Source organism: Schistocerca nitens, chromosome 8 (genome assembly GCF_023898315.1).
Source record: "Schistocerca nitens isolate TAMUIC-IGC-003100 chromosome 8, iqSchNite1.1, whole genome shotgun sequence".
Lineage (NCBI taxonomy): Eukaryota > Metazoa > Arthropoda > Insecta > Orthoptera > Acrididae > Schistocerca > Schistocerca nitens.
In genome coordinates, this window is record NC_064621.1 from 236,236,847 (window position 1) to 236,258,559 (window position 21,713).

Genomic DNA, 21,713 nt, shown 5'->3' on the forward strand with positions numbered 1-21,713 from the left:
GGGTACGTTCGACATTGTCGAACACGATCGTTTTGGTGGTGTGCGTGTCCCCCCGACTTAAATCCTATCGAGCACATGTGGGATGCTTTCGGGAGACGTATTTCAGCACGTCCACTTGTATCAGTCAGTCAATCGCGTTGTTGAAGGAATAAAGCGACAATGGCCTTGCCGCAGTAGTAAGACCGGTTCCCGTCAAATCACCGAAGTTAAGCGCGGTCTGGCTTGGCTAACACTCGGATGGGTCACCATCCGGGTCTGCCAACTGGTGTTGGCAGGTGAGGTGCACTCACCCCTTCTGAGCCCAATTGAGGAGCTACTTGATTGAGAAGTAGCGGCACCGGTCACGAAAACTGACAATGGCCAGGAGAGCGGTGTGCTGACCACATGCCCCTCTGTACCCGCATCACGTTGCACAGCTTGCACTACTGTCCGTGATGATTACACACCCCATTAACAAGCCATGTCCTGCTGCTTGTAATGTATGGGGGACCATCATGGATAGTCGTGACAACAGTGTAATTATTGTCTCTGAATAAAAGTGTCTTTTCAGTTCGTCTCATTGTGTATTTCTTTCAGTCACGTTCTATAGTATACTGTATCAGTTCTTCCTATGTATGGTCCAAGTATCATCGAGCTATATTACTCTCCTCCCGAACAGGCCCTGAAGACCCCAAAGGTACCGACAGGCCGCCATGTCATCCTCAGCCCACAGGCGTCACTGGTTGCGGAAATGGAGGGGCATGTGTTCAGCACACCGCTCTCCCGGCCGTATGTTAGTTTCCGAGACAGGAGCAGCTACTTCTCAATCAAGTAGCTCTTCAGTTGGCCTCACAAGGGCTGGGTGCACCCTGCTTGCCAACAGCGCTCGGCAGACTGGACGGTCACCCACCCAAGAGCTAGCCCAGCCCGACAGCGCTTAACTTCGGTAATCTGACGGGAACCGGTGTTACCACTGGAGCAAGGCTGTTGGCAGCTATGTTGCTCTGCAATGACAAATCATGCGAAAGCTACTTTCGTCGTTAAATCTTGCACAACAGTGTACATACATTACTTCGTGCAATATCCATCTCACGAAATGGGGCGAGAGGAAAATCAAAGAAATAAGAGCTCATAGAGATGCTTACCAATAGTTGTTTTTGCCACAAATATTCACGAATGTAACAGCAGACAGTGGGTGTACGGGAGGAGGCAGTGTGATGGTGGTAGCAAAGAGAACTTCCAGCGCACATTTCAACGTAGTTTGTGTGGTACACATGTAGAAGTAGGAGATTTTAAATTAACGTCCCGTTTCGAATTATCAAAGACGGACAATGGGTACGAAATCGACCTTGGACTCTTTGAATGCACATTGCCCACACTGTATGTACAGCACATTTTTTAAGGAAAAGTTTCGAAAATGACAAAAGAAACTGTTCAGTTTTTCTTAGGTTATTGAACTGTGCATCAAGTGTAGAGTTACTGCTGTATAAGCGATTCAGCAATGGCGGAATTGTTTACTCAGTGATCGCGAGTCTCCTTGCGTAATAATAATGTGTATCTTTTGTAAAATTCTGCACACCTACGCTACATATACTGCTGTAGGCGTAAAATTTGTTTAACTGATTTATTATTTAATAAATTCAAGCGGTGAGACGACCGAGTATTGGCGGTACAAGAATATCACCTGGTGCAGAGGAAATGTTGTACGACTCGTCAAGATAAGGGAGCTTATACACTGAGATGACAAAAGTCATGGGATAGCGATGTGCACATATACAGATGGCGGTAGTATCACGAACACAAGGCATAAAAGGACAGTGCATTGGCAGAGCTGACATTTGTACTCAGGTGAGTCATGGGAGAGGGTGTCCGTCGTGATTATGGCTGCACGACGGGAATTAACAGACTTTGAACGCGAAATGATAGTTGGATATAGCCACACAGGACATTCCATTTCTGAAGTCGTTAGAGAATACAATATTCCGAAATTCACAGTGTCAAGAGTGTGCCGAGAATACAAAATTTCAGGCATTTCCTCTCGCCACGGACAACGCAGTCGCCGACGGCCTTCACTTAACGACCGAGAGCAGCAGGCGAAATTTGGCGTTAATGGATGTAGCAGCAGACGACCTACGCGAGTGTCTTTGCTACAGAGCGACATCGTCTGCAACGTCCCTCCTGGGCTCGTGACCATATCGGGTGGACGCAAGACGACTGGGAAACCGTGACCTGGTCAAATGAGTCTCGATTTTGTTTGTTAAGAGCTTATGGTAGGGGTTCGAATGTGGCGTAGGCCCCATGAATCCATGGACTCAAGTTGTCAACAAGGCACTCTGCAAGCCAGTAGTGGCTCCATAAAGGCGTGGGCTGTGTTTACGTGGAATGCACTTGATCTTCTGATCCAACTGAACCATTCATTGACTGTAAATCGTTATGCTCGGCTACTTGGAGGTCATTTGCAGCCAAACAACGGTGGAATTTTTATGGATGACAGTGTGTCATGTCACTAGGTCACAATTGTTCGTAACTGGTTTGGAGAACATTCTGGACAGTTAGAGCGAATGATTGCCCATTCAGATCACCCAGCCTGAAGGCCGTCGAATATTTATGGAACAGAATCGAGATGTCAGTTCGCGCAAAAAATCCTGCATCGGCAACACTTTCGCAATTATGGACGGCTATAGAGGCAACATGGCTGAAAATTTGTGCAGAGGACCTCCAACGAGTTGCTGAGTCATGCCACGTCGAGTTACTTTACTAGGCCGGGAAAAAAGGAGGTCCAACACGATATTAGGACGTATCCCATGACTTCTGTCGCCTCAGTATAAATCTGTTGTTAGAATTACGTGAAAAATCTATGTGCGACATTCGATCCAAAGACCTCGAGTATACGAAATTAAGCGCTTACTCACTTGGCTGCGGATTCCGTGAACACTAGTGCCCCTGAGAGGTGGCATGAGCCCCCTCTCATATTTCTATCTTACTCTGAGTAATTCGATTTTCCTCTCTAATTGTATGCGGTGAAAAGTTTCTATTCCTTCACATGCGGACTTCCCATGCAGCGCCTCTTGTCACACGGGTGGTCCAGCGACAGGCGGGTTCTGCTGATCTAGAAAGGGTTAAGCCGACAGGTGTAGGGGAGTCGACTGGATGCTTTCGAGATGCCGCCATTGTCATTAGCGCGGGGGCGACACGCCCACAGCAGCCTGACGGAGCGGCTAGGGTAGAGATTCCGTTACTTCGCAGAAACTTACTGAAAGCACTTTCTGGCGGGCTGCCAGCGAGACATGGGAACAACTTGTGTTCCCAGGCAGTCTTGGCGGGCAAATTCCCGCGTTTTCTGCAAAAACATAGCTGTGATTGGCTTGCTCACGGGATAGCTCCGTGACGTAGCAAAATCGGTGCAGAAATTGGCGCCAAGTATCTCCATTGGTGGAATAGTAGTGCGTCGGCAATATAGTGGAATTTTACGCCGGTTTTCGAGTTGCTGATTGGAACGTTTAACCAAGGTCACTGTCGTGAGGGCGGGAATGATCTGTGTTCGGCTGGTACGGGTGCTCTTGAGAGAGTCGGCTCTCGCCTTTCGGTCGGGGTAGGTTACAAGACTGAGCTCTCGCTGCTCTGGACAGCCTGCCTTCCGTTGGCTGTCTAATATACTTTCATTTAATTGTAACTGTTTGACGAAGTTGCTGAAGTTTCGACTTCAACGTAACTTTCCGAGTACAGTAGGTAATTGAGCGTTCTGCGTACAAGCAACCTATGTTGTCCGTATTGAGCAGTTTTGGCTAAAGTTGACTGTATCGGAGTTACTGTGTGACTTCGCTTGTTAAAATCACTCAATGTACCGTCAGTGATTGTGTAGCGAGCCTTCTTTGTCTCCCTCAGAGGCGCATTTGTGTTGCTAGGAAGTCTTTAGCCTGGAACAACCAGACCAGGATAATCTGTTTCGGGTTATACTCGCGACATTATCATCACCACGACGGGACATCGAAGCAATCAGCCATTGCCTCCGGGGTGCCAGATCATGTCCTTGCAGTTAAGAAGACAGCTTGGTAATGTATGTCCGCAGCACCTGCAGATTAGGGAATTTTGCTAGGTGATAATCAGAGCTCAGCAGAGCGCGACTGTTCGTCTTTTGTAACTTTGTTCTGTCTTGGGTGTTCATTGTCTGAGTTCTCCCTACTGTAGCAGCAATTAATGTTGGGTTGGCTGGGTGTTTGTCTTAAGATTTGAGTTGCAAGGAATTGGCTCTACATACCACTTGGTCATAAATGTCACAAGCTAGATTATGGCAACTTCACCTTCACAGCATTTATTTGAGTATCCAATTTGACGTATTGTAAATGTTTCATGTGTTTTGTTTATTATTTTGAGAAGAAAGCGCGATTGATGTCCTCTCTCGCCTTTCTGTCACGGTGCCGAGACGAATGTGCTACACCGAAGTTCTTGAGATGTAAGCGCCTATTCACCACCGCCCAAGCACATCGTATCTACGACAGAATGGAACGAGCTTTTCTTCGTGAGCGAATACATACAACACGGAGAGACTTGGCAAGAACGGATCAGGAACTTCTGGACATTTTCTATCAACTAAGTAGCAGAATGCATCGAGACGACTGGGACAAGATCGACAGCATCACTCACAGGAGCATGCAGAACGAACTCGAGCGCTGCACCAAGCGGCAGAAGAAAAAGTTTGAAAGATGCCGGAAGCAGACCAACAAGGCGATTCCCAACATGTCACACACAGTGGTCAACCTCACTGAACGACAATTGTCCGAAGAGGAAGTGTCTGTTCTTCAAAAAGGAGGGAATTTCGCTATCGTCCCGAGAACTATACCTATGGAGGACTTCATTGCCAACACCGAAGCAGCCATTCGGACCCTTCCTTGTGAAAGGGCAGAGGAAATACGCACGGAAACAGCCAGGATACTGCGCCGAGCAAAACCACCAGCTTGCAACCTGAAGAAAGAAGAGGTACAAGCCATTAAGAATCTCAACGCCGACAAGAGTATATTGGTACTGCCTGCCGATAAGGGGAATGCGACCGTCGTAATGAAGACCGAAGATTATGAGCAAAAGATCCGAGACCTATTAGATCCGACGACGTACCGAAAACTAAGCGCAGATCCGACGCAGCGTAGCACTCGGAATACGAATCGATTAATCAAGGCGTCTTCTCTGCCGGCGGACATACAGAGAAACCTACGCAACACGGAAGCCCTACCACCTCGGCTGTATGGATTACCCAAGATCCATAAGAGCAACGTTCCACTGAGACCGATCGTTAGCGCTCCTGGCTCACCAACGTATAAACTAGCAAAACACTTGGCCTCTCTGCTCCAGCCACACGTGGGGAAGACCGACACATACATTAAGGACTCAGGACATTTCATTGAGAAGCTGAAGAAACTGAAACTTGCACCAAACGACATCCTGGTCAGTTTTGATGTTGTTTCGTTATTTACGAGAGTGCCACTCAGTGACGCTCTGGAGCACATCGGTTCCATGTTCCCGCAAGACATCAAAAAGCTCTTCCATGCATGTCTCACCACGAGCTATTTCACGTGGAATGGCGATTTCTACGAACAGCTGGAAGGCGTCGCCATGGGTAGTCCTCTCAGTCCAGTGGTGGCCAACTTCTTCATGGAACAATTCGAAGCACAGGCACTGGGCTTGGCGACTTGCAAACCTAAGGTGTGGTACAGGTACGTCGATGATACTTTCGTGGTGTGGAGCCATGGTGAAGAACATCTCGGTGACTTCCTAAGACACTTGAACAGCCTCCATGCCAACATACCATTTACCATGGAAGTAGAAAAGGACAAGAAACTGCCATTTCTAGATGTGCTGGTCACAAGGGAAGGCGAAAACCTGGGACACAGCGTGTATCGAAAACCGACACACACGGACCGATACCTGCACAAACTGTCAAACCACCACCCCAGCCAGAAAAGAGGCATGATTAGTACGCTCGTAACGAGAGCAGGACGAATATGTGAGCCGCAACACCTCAAACGAGAAATGCTACACCTGGAAACTGTTCTGAGGAGCAATGGGTACTCCACAAATTACATTAGAAGTGTAACAGAGCCCAACACTCGGCGAAGTAAGGAACCAGAAAAAGAAATGTCGGGTACGGCCTTTCTGCCATACATACCCAGAGTGACGGACATAATCGGCCGTACATTGGGCAAACATGGCGTAAAGACGATTTTCAAACCGACAAGGAAGGTCAAAGAGTGTCTTAGATCGGCGAAGGAGAAAAGAGACCCACTTGCAAGGTCGGGTTCAAATGGCTCTGAGCACTATGGGACTCAACTGCTGTGGTCATCAGTTCCCTAGAACTTAGAACTACTTAAACCTAACGAACCTAAGGACATCACACACAGCCATGCCCGAGGCAGGATTCGAACCTGCGACCGTAGCAGTCGCACGGTTCCGGACTGCGCGCCTAGAACCGCGAGAGCAAGGTCGGGAATATACCGTATACCATGCACATGCGGAAAAGTTTATGTCGGAATGACTGGACGATCAATTAACACCAGGATCAAAGAGCACAAGCGACATTGCAGGTTGGGGCAGGTGGAGAAATCGGCCGTGGCAGAGCACGCACTGAATGGGACCGACCACGTAATAAAATTCGCCGACACGGAAGTTCCAGCTGTAGAGAAGCACTATCATACGCGCTTGTTCAGAGAAGCTGTAAAAATACAAAAACACGCGAACAGTTTCAACAAGAAAAAGGAAAGCCTTAAGGTAAACGGATCCTGGCTTCCCGTACTGCAGCGAACGACCGTCGCAGGTAGCAAGAGGAGAACCGCACCGGAAATGACCGCGGAGAAGCCCTCGGACGTTGGCGCGCCAGGTACATATAGTCTGCGGCCGCGAGCTCGACATACTTGTAAGGGCATAACATCTATGGCCAAGCATACGCAAACATAACGGCACAGGCGAGCCCCTGTTAATCAGACGCAATTACTGGATATCCAGCTGAAATATACTGCCGAATAACTGGCACCACACAGGGAAGCCGTACCGTACACTGCATGCAAACAAGCTCCACACATCCCCCACACAGTGAGACAATCTATGGCCGATCTCCCACTACTGTATAACGATCTTGATTGTTCCAGGAATGTAGCAGCTGCAGCCACTGGGACACATCGCCATCGCTTGTCACGGTAATGATGCATGATACCCATACTAACAAATCCAACCTTGCATGAGCTATCGCAGCTAGTAAGCCACTACTGCTCTTACTACCCATCCCACTGTTGCAGAGGTTTTTTTCCCACGGCACGAGCCATGGCACTTTTTTCCCTCTGCTCTTCAAATCGCTACCCTCACTCGCGTTTCGTCCACTATCTATCACCTGATGGACCGTGTTAATGCGTAGGCTTACCCAGACGCACGGACATCACAGCCCAGCATCCTGTGATCCACTTACTAGATAACTAACATGTTTACGGAGGTGACAGTAGAACTTTTGGTTTGGTCACCACGTTGGTGCGGGCGTGGAGGGGCCCCATCTCTTCTCAGCTCGCCTCCAGTTCACCACCGGCAATGGAGGGTGAACCTTTGACAATGCCAGCCACTCGTGCTGGCGAAACGTCAGAAAAATCATTAGATGAACATCGGCCGAAGAACCCGAGACAGAAGCCAATAGGCAGTTTGTCATATATCAAATTGTTATTTTGGACAGAACTTTCATTCTGTAGATCGGTAGAGCTAGCCTTCATTTCAACCCACATTGATGAAACTTTCCTTTATCAAATTAATTTCTATCAAATTAAATTATTGCAGATGCCAAACTCTTTTCTACTCGACGTGCAGGGTCGATTACAGTCAGTTCGCGTTTCTTCTTAATCCATGTGCAACAGCAAAAGTCGGAGTTAGAATAGGGGGGGGCTTAGAGTATCATTTCCATATGAAGATTCTAGAATAATTTAGTTTTAAATACACTCCACGAACCTACTATGCTGTCATAGTAGGAGGAGAGGTGATACTCCTACGTGGCGCGTCCCAGGTGGCGGATAGGGAAGTCCTCACCGGTTTACTGGCGGACTTGAGTGAAATAAAATGGCTCTCGCGGACCAAACACACCCTCTGCGGTTAACAACCGTAGTTGTAAATCGGAGTTTGCTCCAACTAAGGTTGACAACCTTCGAAAGTCAAAAGTGGAAAGGTCTTTTAGGAAAAAAATTCCACCGTCCTGCTCAAAAAGGCAGGAAAAGGTTACATCGGATTCGGTGGGTAGTCAACTAGAAGACAGCAACGAATCGGAGCGTTTGCAACCATCCAAATGCACACTAAAACACAAAAAGAAGATTAAACATGAGCAAATAAATTATATAGCAACACACAACATAAACTCACTCCTTTGACCGGAAAACTCAAGGATCTCACAGATGAACTAAACAAACAAAAAATTTTAATAACAGGGATCCAAGAAATGAGTAACACCACAGAGGACCCATTCGAATCACAAGGATACAGAATTTATAATGGGAAACCAGGGCCGAGGGCAATGAAACAATGTCCCCAGTTTGGAACAGGGTTTTTAGTAAACATAAATATAATAGATTCAGTAACGGATTTCCAAGCAGTATCGCCAAGAATTACGACTCTAAGCTTTAAAACAATGAATAAAACCTTTACAATAATAAATGCTCATGCCACAAGAAATGAAAAAAATTGTCTAACAAAAACAAAGGAAGAGGTAGATAAATTTTGGGACCTTCTAGAACAAACTGTGAACAGAGTAAATAAAAAGAATGTAAAAATCTTATTGGGAGATTTCAATGCTCAATTGGGAAAAGAAAGGAAATATAAAGATATAATTGGAAAATGAATTCCACATAAATTTACGAACAAAAACAGTCAAAGACTTGTAGAACTCTGCAGAGAACACAACCTTATATCTAAATCAACATACTTTAAGGGGAAGCCAAGTAATCTTAAAACATGGAAACATCCAGACTGGAGGAAGGGTGAGTGGCAGCTAGACCATGTCTGTATGGACAAAAATTTTCATAAGGAGATCCACAATGTTAAAGTACTGAGAGGAGTGGACACAGGCTCAGACCATTATATGGTTAAAATTAGAATCAAATTCACTCCATTAAAGAAGAGGACCGGAAAAATTAATAAAATAAAAAGGAGGTTTGACCCACATCAGCTAATTAAAAATAGTAAGTACCAACAAATATCACAAAGCATCAAATTAACAGATGATCTAGAACAACTAGTGCCTAATCTTAAAAAAGAAGCAGAGAATCCAGCTCCCTTGAACCCACGAATGAAACATGCATGGTGGACATCAGAATGTGACAAATTCGATGAAGATAGACACCAAGCATGGTTAAAGTTTCAAACACAAAAAACTGAAGAAAATTCCATCAAACTAAAAAATGAAAGAAAAAAATTCACTCAAAATATTAGAAGAATCAAGAGAGGATTTCATAAAGATATTATAAACTCTATAGAAGGTAATTATCATAAAACCAACTGCAGGAACTACTATAAAATCTTTGGGAAACAACTACAACAATATGAGGCCCCTACACTAATACTGAAAGATGAAGATGGAAGAACGACACACAGTATCAAGGAAAATGCAGAAATCATGGCAAAAGCATTTAACAAACTTCTGAATTGCGAGGAACCCAAAGAACCCTTACAAATCAACATAAATACCCCAATAAAAACCAAACCTAACAAACTAGACCCTCCAATTTTCCAAGAAGTAGAAAAAAATTCTTCAAGAACAAAAAAATTATAAGGCATGTGGAGAAGATCAGGTTTTTGTTGAAATGTGGAAATATGCAAGTGACACAGTCAAGACCTCCTTACACATGGCTCTAACAAAAATTTGGGTAACAGAACGATTTCCCGAACATTGAACCACAATACAAAAAAAGGGAGATAAAAGCAACCCAGACAACTACAGAGGAATCTCTCTCCTAGAATGTACACACAAAATTCTATCCAAGATCCTATATGAAAGAATCAAAGAGCAATTACAACAGGAGTTAGGGGAATATCAGGGAGGTTTCAGACCATGGAGAAGCTGTGCAGAGCAGATAATTAGTTTAAAATTGATTATGGCATACTACAAGAAAAAGAACAAACCTCTGGCAATAACATTTGTAGATTTTAAGAAGGCATATGACTGTCTCCACAGACCTTCAGTATTAAAAATTTTAAGAAATCTAGGGCTCCATCCAAAACTAATTAAAATAATGCAACTCACTCTAACCAATACCAAATCAAAAGTGAAGTTTAGAAGAGAAATTTCGGAACCATTCCTCATAAAAACAGGCTTAAGACAAGGTGACTGCCTATCACCATTACTGTTCAACTGTGCACTGGAATACATCATGAGAGAATGGTACAAGGACAAATCAAAATTGTTGATAAATTTAAATATTTAGGCGAAATAATAACATACAATCTAAATGAAAAGCCATCATGGCAGAATAGAATAAAAAAACTGAACTACGCAAATTATATTGCCAAAACTACATACAACAAAAAAAGCATATCTATAGATGCAAAATTAAAACACTATAAAACAGTTACGCAACCAGAAATAACGTATGCAGATGAAACTATCTTCAAAAGAACTAATACAGCAGAAATTGACAGAATACTAAAAATAGAAAGAAGAATAATTAGGACATGTATAAATAAACAGTATAAAATAAATGGACATTGGAGAATAACATCAAATGAAACAGTATATAAGAAAATAGAACCAGTCATGAGCACAATCAGGAAGAAACGCATCTCATTCTTTGGACATCTGATAAGAACTCCAGAAAACAGAATTAGTAAAAAAATAATACAGAAATTGTGGAATAGCAAGAGCGACATTAAATGGATCACAGAAATTAACGAAGATATAAAAGAACTTCAAATTACAGTAGATGACCTAAAAAACAAGACAGAGAAAACCAGAATACTGCAAGACCCTCAAACCAGACTACAAATGAAAATCAATAAAAGGAGGAAGAGTGGTCTCAGATGAAGAAAGAAAGAAAATATCTGAAAGAATGAAGAAATATTGGGCAGACAGAAGAGCAAAACACCTTTCATGTAAGAATAGACTCTAATAATTATATTACCTAAATATCATATTAAGTTATTGCTGAACCAAATTGTATCCCTGTGTAACAACTTGTTTAGAACTTTGTATTTTTGACTAGAGTGGTCCAATGAAGGCCATAAAATAAATAATAATATAATAATAATAAAACTCCGCTGTACCGGTCCCAAGCCCGGGGCCTCATTATGCAAGTGATGAGGAAGGAGGAGGGGGAGGAGTAACAACCTCATTTAAAAAAAACCAGAGTTCACCTGGCCCGGGTGATAGTACTCTGTCAGGGCCCCTTGCTAGGGTTACAGCGAAGACCTCAACGGTAGTGAAGGCGGAGAGAACGAATCTCGGTACGGTGGAACTAGCGGAAGAGGCACATAATACAATAAATCCACCTTGCGTCTGACTTGTAACAAGCGGCACTGTGGTCGGCGTCTGTTCACCAGAGGTGCGGCCGTAATACAAATTCTGGAACTAACCACTCCAGTCTTAACCACTGAGCTTTTCTGAGCTCAACCCTTTGATTCTAAGTACTATTATGGAGCGTTTGAGTAATTACAAAATTACCCCAGGTGGTAACAAATCCTCCGCCATCAGTGGCGCAACTAGTCTATCGGATTCTGGGGAGACTAGGCTGAAACGCTATATCCCAAACCAGAGGAAATCGAAGTCTTTTGACCGACTCATGCCCAAGGTCGAAACATTTTTTGGCACTATCAATATTAACTCTCTCTTAACACCAGGAAAACTCTATAAATTAGGAGACACACTAAAAGAACAAAATATCAAAATTTTAGCCCTGCAAGAAACAAGGTTGCCTGATGAGAATACCATGGATTTTGGAAACTACCGATTGTTTAAAAGTAAAACAGACAAAAGAATTCTTAAAAACACTCCGCATCTGGGTGTTGCATTCGCAATTTCGCAAGACATTCTTGGCTCCGTAATCGAAGTAAATCCAGTAAACAACAGACTAATGACAATTTCCATGAAATGTGCAAATAAAATGTACTGTTTAATTAACGCACACATGCCTATCAACCAGGAGAATAAAACAAATCCAGAAAAAGTAAATAAGTCATGGGAAGTGTTAGAGAATACAGTCTCCAAAATTCCTCAAAATTATGTAAAGATTTTAATGGGTGATTTTAATGCGCAGTTAGGGAAAGAGAGAAAATTTAGAAAAACGGTCGGTGAATTCCCTGCACATAAATGGACCAATCAAAATGGAAAGAGGCTGGTAGAATTTTGCAGAAATTTCAATCTCAAAATTATGTCAAGTCATTTTAAGAAAAAACCTTCAAAACAAAAGACATGGCGATCACCTAACAAGGACATAGGTGAATTCCAAATTGACCATATTGCAATCTCGTATCCATGTCACAAAGAAATTTTAAATGTTCAAGTTCGTAAAGGCGCCAATATTGACTCAGACCATTACTTAACCCGTGTGAAACTAAAGCTAAAACCCCAAAATTTCAACAAAAGGACACCATTAATCCCCAAATTTGACACCAGTAAAATCCAACCATCATTATTAGCAGACGAATTTGACAAAACAAGTGCACAAAATTGGGAACAACTCAAACACAAGATTATCAAAACAGCTCAAGATCAAATTCCTTTACGAAAACACAAGAAACATGCTTGGTGGAATGAAAACTGTGATCATGCAATTAAAGCCAGACAAGAGGCATTTAAAGCATGGAATAGCAACAAGACAGAAGACACATATGATACATTCATGGCAACTAGAAAAGACACTTCAAAACTAATTAGACAAACAAAAAGACAATATGAGAATAGTCAACTCTTAGAAATTGAAGAAGATTTTCAGAAATACAATACCAGAAATTTTTATAAAACTTTTAAAACCAAAATAAAGGGGTACCAACCCCAGAATCTTTGCTTCAAGAAGGAAAATGGACAGTTGGCTCTTAACAACCAAGAAAATTGCAAAGAACTTTCTAAATATTTTAAGAATCTTCTAAATTGCCCCGAGCCCACAGAAAGATTTCCACCAAAAATTCCCCAACAATGCAATCCAGTTTCACTTGCACCAAATGAAGAGGAAATCATTAAAGAAATTCATAGGTTGAAAAACAACAAAGCATCTGGTGAAGATGGAATTGTTGCAGAACTTTTAAAGGCAGCTGGTCCAAAAACCGTTAAAGAAATTACTTCAATCATGCAAAACATTTGGCAAACTGAAAAAATTCCTGATGAATGGAAAACCGCCTTGATTCACCCACTTCATAAGAAGGGAGACAAAACTGATGTTAATAATTACAGAGGAATTTCTCTTCTTCCAGTCACATACAAAATCCTCTCTCAATGTCTTCTGAACCGAGCACAACAGCAACTTGAATGGAAAATTGGCGAATATCAAGCAGGTTTCAGGCCAAATAGATCATGCCCAGAACAGATTTTAGTCCTCAAACTAATTCTCAGACATCAAAAAATTTACAATAAAAAACTAGTTTGTACCTTTGTAGATTTTAGAAAGGCTTATGACTCAGTGGATCGTGAATCTCTTTTCCAAATTGTGAAAGAACAAGGCCAGGATCCTAAAACCACGGCAATTATCAGAGACACGCTAACTGATATAAAATCAAAAGTAAAGTTCAGAGGAGAAATTTCAGAATCCTTTGAAATAAAAACAGGCGTGAGGCAAGGTGATGGACTCTCTCCGTTGCTATTTAACTGCGTTCTAGAAAAAGTAATACAAGAGTGGCGCGAACGAAAATTGGAGTTCAAAATTGACCAACCAGTGAAATTAGGCCGAACAAATATTCGAATAGACTGTTTGGCCTTTGCAGACGACTTGGTTATTCTAACGCAGGACATCCAAATTGCTCAGAAACAAATAGAAATCCTTAAAGAAACAGCAGAAAGAGTAGGTCTCCAAATCTCATTTGAAAAAACACAGTATATGACTAGCAACAAACTGGCACCCAAACTTTTGGAAACTAAGTATGGAAAAATCAAAAGAGTTTCGCAATTCAATTATTTAGGTGAAACAATCTCAGAGACTGGTCTAGAAAAAATTGGAAATGAAATTCGTTGTCAAAAGATGGAGACAGCTTTTAGACTTACAAAAGACATCTACAACAAAAAATGTCTCTCGAGGTACTCTAAATTGAGACATTACAACACGGTCATAAAACCAGAGTGCCTTTATGGGGCTGAAACGCTAATTTTAAACAGAAAAAGGGACATTCAAGAAATCCAAAAAAGAGAAAGAAAAGTAATCAGAAAAATTCTAGGTCCAAAATATACTGAAGAAGGAACATACAGGCTAAGAGCAAATAGTGAAATTCAACAATACACCAGCATATATTCAGATATGAAAAAACGCAGATTAAAATTTTATGGGCATATTAAAAGAATGGATGCTACCAGACTAACTAAACAAGTAGTGGAATTCTACGAAAATCGAAGTAAAGCTAAATTTGAGACAATAAAATGGATTGCTGCTATAAAAGAGGACATGAAAGAGGCAGATATAAAAAAGATGAAATTCAAGACAGAAAATTATTTAGGAAAAAAATTCATGACTGGGTAGTTGGTCAAGCTGAAAAACCAAAGAAAACTGGAACCACATGGTCTGATGAAAGGAAAGGAGCTCATTCCGAGAGAATGAAAACAATTTGGGCAGAGAGAAAGTCTAAAAGAAAATAACTGAATGCCCCGTGATTGTACTTCGCGTGGTCCAGTAGGGCCCAAACGTGAATAATAATAATAATAGTAATAATAATAATTTAAATACACTGCTAGCCCCGGCACCTCGCACCCCTACCAAGCCTATAGCATAAGAAGCCAAAAATTTTCAAACTAGATTTTCTCAAAAACTGTTGAGTATTTCGTCTTCCTGTGTACAAATGTTAAAGTCCTATTAGTGTACCTGACAATATGAGTCTAACCGGTGAGGGAAGTCCCCTTAGTAGTAGACTGGAACACCTGCAGATATCGGAGCCTCTGCAGCGAATCCCAGTCTCCACAACAATGCTCATTCCGTCTGCTAGTCGATAAGTCGAACGAGCGTGCGTGTCGGCTGGCGATGACAACTCAGGTGGAGGTGGGGGTAGTTTGGGGAGTGCGTGACGCAGGGTGCTGCCCTACGGCACGGCCACGGCCGTTGCGTGAGTGCCACAGAGCACACGCTACAAGGTCTCCACTGGCGCCCACGCCACAGTTGTCTGAAGGAGCCTCGGTATTCCTCTTTGTACCCAACAGACATTAGGTTTATTCTTCTTCATGTTCTCTTACTTAACTTCATATAACTGTCGTAGCAGTCCAAAAATTAATCTACAGCTCACTCCACAACTGCATGTAATTGTACATAGGATGAGCGTTGGAAAAGTCTGTGCAAAGTCCGAGAGATGGCACCACCGGCGTGTATCGAAGTCATGTTTAGTTAGTAGCATCTTTGGAAAATACGCATACCAAGTTTCAACCATATTGGTCTATTTCTTTGTGTTTGGCATTCGTCTGAATCAAGGAAGTCGAGCGATTGTCGAAAAAAAAATGGACGAAAAAGAATTTCGTGTGGTGATTAAACATCACTTTATGAAAGGCAAAACCCCTCAGGAGACTAAAGAGAAGCTTGATGAACATTACGGTGACTCTGCACCGTCGATTAGAACAGTTTATAAGTGGTTTCAAAATTTTCGAGTGACCACATGGGCATAAGTGGAGCTGAACGTTCTGGACGCCCTGTGGAGGTTACGACTCCAGAAATCATTGATAAAATCCATGATATGGTGATGGATGACAAAAGAGTTAAGGTGCTTGAGATTGCTAGTGCTGTGGGCATCTCGAATGAATGGGTACATAATATTTTGCATAAACATTTGGACATGAGAAAGCTATCCGCAAGATGGGTTCCGCGATTGTTCACGCTTGACCAAAAACGGAATCGTGTGAAGTGTTGCAAGGATGGTTTGCAGCTCTTCAGGAAGAATCCGCAGGACTTTAAGCGTCGTTTCGTCACTGACGAGAAAACATGGATACATTACTACTGAGACCAAACAACAATCTAAACAATGGGTTACCGAGGGAGAATCTGCACCAAAGAAAGGCGAAGACCATTCCTTCGGCCGGAAAGGTTATGGCGACTGTCTTTTGGGATTCGCAAGGTATAATCCTCAACGACTATCTGGAAAAGGGTAAAACTATTACAGGTGCATATTATTCATCGTTATTGGACCGTTTGAAAACCGAGCTGCAAGAAAAACGCCGGCGATTGGACCGCAAAAAGGTCCTTTTCCATCACGACAATGCACCAGCACACACCTCAGCACTTCTTGTGGTTTCAAAATTAACGGAAATAGTATTCCAACTCGTTTCACAACACACACCCCCCCCCCCCCCCCCATTCTCCAGACTTGGCTCCCCAATTTGAAGAAATGGCTCGCAGGACAAAGATTTTATTCAAACGAGGAGGTGATAGAAGCAACTAATAGCTATTTTGCAGACTTGGACAATGCCTATTATTCGGAACGGATCGACAAATTAGAACAGCGTTGGACGAAGTGTATAAGTCTAAAAGGAGACTATTTCGAAAAATAAAAAGAGGTTTACCCCAAACACGTAAGTAGTTTTTATTTTTACACGGAATTTTCTAACGCCCCTCGTACATGGACATGTTCGGGTATAATGAGTTTTCTGGAAACTAGAAATCTACTCTGCAGGAATCAGCATGGGTTTCGAAAAAGACGATCGTGTGAAACCCAGCTCACGCTATTCGTCTACAAGACTCAGAGGGCCATAAACACGGGTTCCCAGGTAGATGTCGTGTTTCTTGACTTCCGCAAGGCGTTCGATACAGTTCCCCACAGTCGTTTAATGAACAAAGTAAGGGCATATGGACTATCAGACCAATTGTGTGATTAGATTGAAGAGTTCCTAGATAACAGAACACAGCATGTCATTCTCAATGGAGAGAGGTCTTCCGAAGTAAGAGTGATTTCAGGTGTGCCGCAGGGGAGTGTCGTAGGACCGTTGCTATTCACAATATACATAAATGACCTTGTGGATGACATTGGAAGTCTACTGACGCTTTTTGCGGATGATGCTGTGGTATATCGAGAGGTTGTAACAATGGAAAATTGTACTGAAATGCAGGAGGATCTGCAGCGAATTGACGCATGGTGCAGGGAATGGCAATTGAATCTCAATGTAGGCAAGTGTAATGTGCTGCGAATACATAAAAAGAAAGATCCTTTATCATTTAGCTACAATATAGCAGGTCAGCAACTAGAAGCAGTTAATTCCATAAATTATCTGGGAGTACGCATTTGGTGAGATTTAAAATGGAATGATCATATAAAGCTGATCGTCGGTAAAGCAGATGCCAGACTGCGATTCATTGGAAGAATCCTAAGGAAATGCAATCCGAAAACAAAGAAGTAGGTAACGGTACGTTTGTTCGCCCACTGCTTGAATACTGCTCAGCAGTGTGGGATCCGTACCAGATAGGGTTGATAGAAGAGATAGAGAAGATCCAACGAAGAGCAGCGCACTTCGTTACAGGATCATTTAGTAATCGCGAAAGCGTTATGGAGATGATAGATAAACTCCGGCGGAAGACTGCAAGAGAGACGCTCAGTAGCTCGGTACGGCCTTTTGTTGAAGTTTCGAGAAGATACCTTCACCGAGGAGTCAAGCAGTATATTGCTCCCTCCTACGTGTATCTTGCGAAGAGACCATGAGAATAAAATCAGAGAGATTAGAGCCCACACAGAGGCATACCGACAATCCTTCTTTCCACGAACAATACGAGACTGGAATAGAAGGGAGAACCGAAAGCGGTACTCAAGGTACCCTCCGCCACACACCGTCAGGTGGCTTGCGGAGTATGGATGTAGATGTAGATGTAGATACACTCTTAGCAATTGTGTTGCTACACCCCTTCTAAGGCCATACAGTCCATGCCGCAGGGTGCATCGTACCAATATTACCGATTTTCCTCCCTATAAGGGCAGTCAATTGAATACTGAACACATTCCACAACGGGACCAACGACATTTATCCCACTGGGAGACGAGACGATCAATTTCTACAAAGTAGAACGCAGTCGGGCGTTAACGGACACACAACCGCACCCATTCGTGCACTTCCTCGTCCGACTGAAACCGATGTCCACGAATGTCTTTATTCACGTCGCCAGGGATGTGGAAATCACAGGTGAAAGATCCGGGCTATACAGAGGGTGTAACAGTGTTTCCTAACCAAACAGCTGAATCGTAGCCTTCGTCCAATTGGCAGTATGGGGGCGGGCATTATCGTCCAGCAGGATGATTTGTCCGACACTATTCCTGGGCGTTTTGACATTATGACGCGTTGTAGTTTCTGCAAAGTGTATTCATAGTGTTGTGCATTGATGAAGATGTAGATGGATCATGGAGACGTAGATTATAAGGCGTGAAATTTCTGCATGTGCCTTACATAAAAAAATAATAAGAAAGGCCAGACAACTTTGTTAGACTACAAAACTAGGTCAATGAAGTTTTGATGTACTTGCTCTCCATTGTATTTCATTAAGGGGCTCCGGAACGCCCTATACTTGCAATGTTAAAATAACGCTTACAAATTACATCTTTCCTCACAAAGTATTTGAGGTAGGAAGTTGAACGTTTTACAGATTATTTATTGGAATATGGGCTACAACTTGACACAGGTATTTTACAAAATTTTAGTTCAATTATTAAACATGACTTTTTTCAATTGTAATGAAAATTCACAACATTTTTTTGCAATTTTTTATTTATATATTCAAAAATATACAGTTTTTTTGGAAAAAGGCTGTGTTAAATTATGCAGAAGGTACTGTGTAACATTTACTGAAAGTTTGAAACAAATATGTTTGGAAGATCCTTAGGAAACATGTAATTAGTATGAGAAAATAAAAGTTTTGGGAATCGAGCGACAAAGATTGGATTAACTTTTTAGTGCATTCCAGGTCCATAGGATGGATTATCTTCATCCTCTGCAAACTCCTCCTCCAGCTTCCTCTTGTTCCTCCTCCTGTTTACTCTTGCTTGTATTTCTAGACTCTTTACAGCCCTGTCTGCAGCCCGAAGGCGTTCCTTGTCTAAAGCAAGCATCGCTCGTACCATGTTAGAACCTATCTTCATTCCCATATTTCTAAATACCTTGCACCTTACAATGTTGCCATCATTGAAAGTCGCAACAGCATCATACACACCAAAGTGAAGTGTTTCTATTCCAACAAATACAGTCTTGGGGATTCTCGACCATATAACACTATTTACACTTTCATTGGGGTTTTGAGTTTTTCCGTGAATACACTTTATCAACAGTTCAGGTGCTGCTAAGTCTCTGAAAATAGGTTTTATCACCTCCATTATTGCATGAGGCAGTCTATGCTTATGAGTGTACACTTCACCAGTTAGCAATCCTTTGTTATATTTACACCAACTGTCTTCTTCTTTGGGACACAAGCTATGTTGGGGATTTTCATCGGTTGAAGAATTATGAAAAAAAAGAGCCCAAACAGCCTTCTTCATTTCGTCGACACTTTGTGTATTTTGCCTAATAGCCATTCCATAATGGTTCTGTATTTTGTCAATTACACTGTCAGTTAACCTTCCCTTCCCATCCAACCCTTTACCATCACTGAGTTTTTGTTTTTTGTACGAAGCTTTCAGTCGCCGAAGTCTTGTTCCCATTCGCTTCTGTACGTGTCCAATACACTCAAATTTCTGCACTACAACATCATCACCATAGGGCTTCAGTCCTTGAACATGTTTGAAACTTTTAGAATCACCGTCACCAAGGTAATTAACATATCGCACTTTATCACACGCCTCAAAACGCTGGAATATACTGGCAACACCAGCCACTTCCATTCCTCCACTACTGCCACTATAGTTAGCTTTGCAATTATTTTCATGTGTACCTTTATATTTTTGTGGACATCTACAATACTTTGATATTACTGCTACATCTAAAACTTTCCCTGTATACATACTGGTGGCAGATACTACACCATGAAGAGATGTGTGTCCCCGTTTATGCCAGGTACCATCGAACGCTGCAGTCAAATCTCTGTTACCATTATTTTCCATTACTGCCTCTTCCACAGCGTTCTTCATAGATTCTATACAGACATCTTCTACTTTAGACCCTATTAATTTATTATAGGTCGTAAACTTGGTTGGGGGATTTGGAAGATTCATGATGCCACAGAAAATTGCACCTGCAGTAGCACCCTTACCAACTGAACGCAAGGAATAAACAAATCTAATGTTGTGTTCGTAGATTTTGCTACCATTTTCTTCAGTTGCAGTTACTGCAACACTGTTCCAAAAGGTGGTCATGTATGAACACTTATCACATTTCAGTTGTATTTCACTAGCAAGTCCTACGTGCTTTATTATGGAGAGTTCCAGACCAACTTCACTACAATGAATACATCTTACACAGTTTGAATAAATTCCTTTGAGAACCGACATATCAAATAATTCATTCACATCCGATTCGCCCATAAAACATTCATAGTTTTCACTCATTGAACCAAGCTTCTTCTGTGAAGTATTTTCTTTCCCACTTTGACTGCTATGGGCAGGTGTACTTGAGAGGTTAGGTTCACTCACTTGGTTATCGTCTTTATTGTTTACAGTAATAACACATACCTTTGGCTTTCCAACATTTCTCCTTTTCTTAAAAGCCTTCAGAGGATTTCTAATAACTTTACTTTTACTCATTATTATACTTCAACAAAACAGAGACTCAAGAAACAGAATTAATTACGAATATTTTCGAGATAACGACAGAGTAAATAAACATGAAACAATCGACAATCACACCAGCAATATACGTATATTGAACCATCACAGGTTAGCCACAACACATACTTTATCTCACATCACTAAAATGTACCTGATGAACACGGACGTTAATAATAATACCATTTGACAGCAGTTTAACAGCGCCACAGTGGGTTACGCCCATGTAGAACACATTTAAAAAAAATTTTTTTAAATAGTTGTAGTCTTCGGAATTGAATAAATTATATATCTATTAAAAGGTAATAGTCTGCAGATTCAGAAAACGCAAAAAAGTAAAAATTGAACTTCTCATGATTTTGAACCTTTCCGGAGCCCCTTAATACATCGTTTAGTGACGTATCGACCAGAAGGCTCGTTCTTTCCCAGACCTTCGAAAGTGCACGGATTAGCCGCTGCTGTTTTAAGGGTGTACTTGGATACAAATTAAAAATGCTGCAGAAGAAACTCTGGTAGCTTCAGTTTGCGAGAGGCAGCAAACCTTACAGCCGATGATGCCCGCGTAAATTCCCGATCGGCCACGGCTGTTGGTAGCGTTATTTACGCCTGCCGGATGGCTTTTGTGGCGTAATTAGTTTTGGATAGCGGTCCGCTTTTTTTTCTGCCTCCTGGCAATTTCCGCAGAGGCCGGCGAGCGGCAGCTGTTGGGTGGTATGGCCGCTGCGCTATGCCAGTCCTTCCTGACCTGTGTCGTGGGGCCGTGACCTGCTGGTGCGGGCAGAACTGCGTTAGTCCTCGTTACAGAGATGGGCATGGTCGTTAGTCGTTGGAAACATGACAGTATGTAACGCAAGTACGTTGGTGCGTGAGCGACAGCGTGC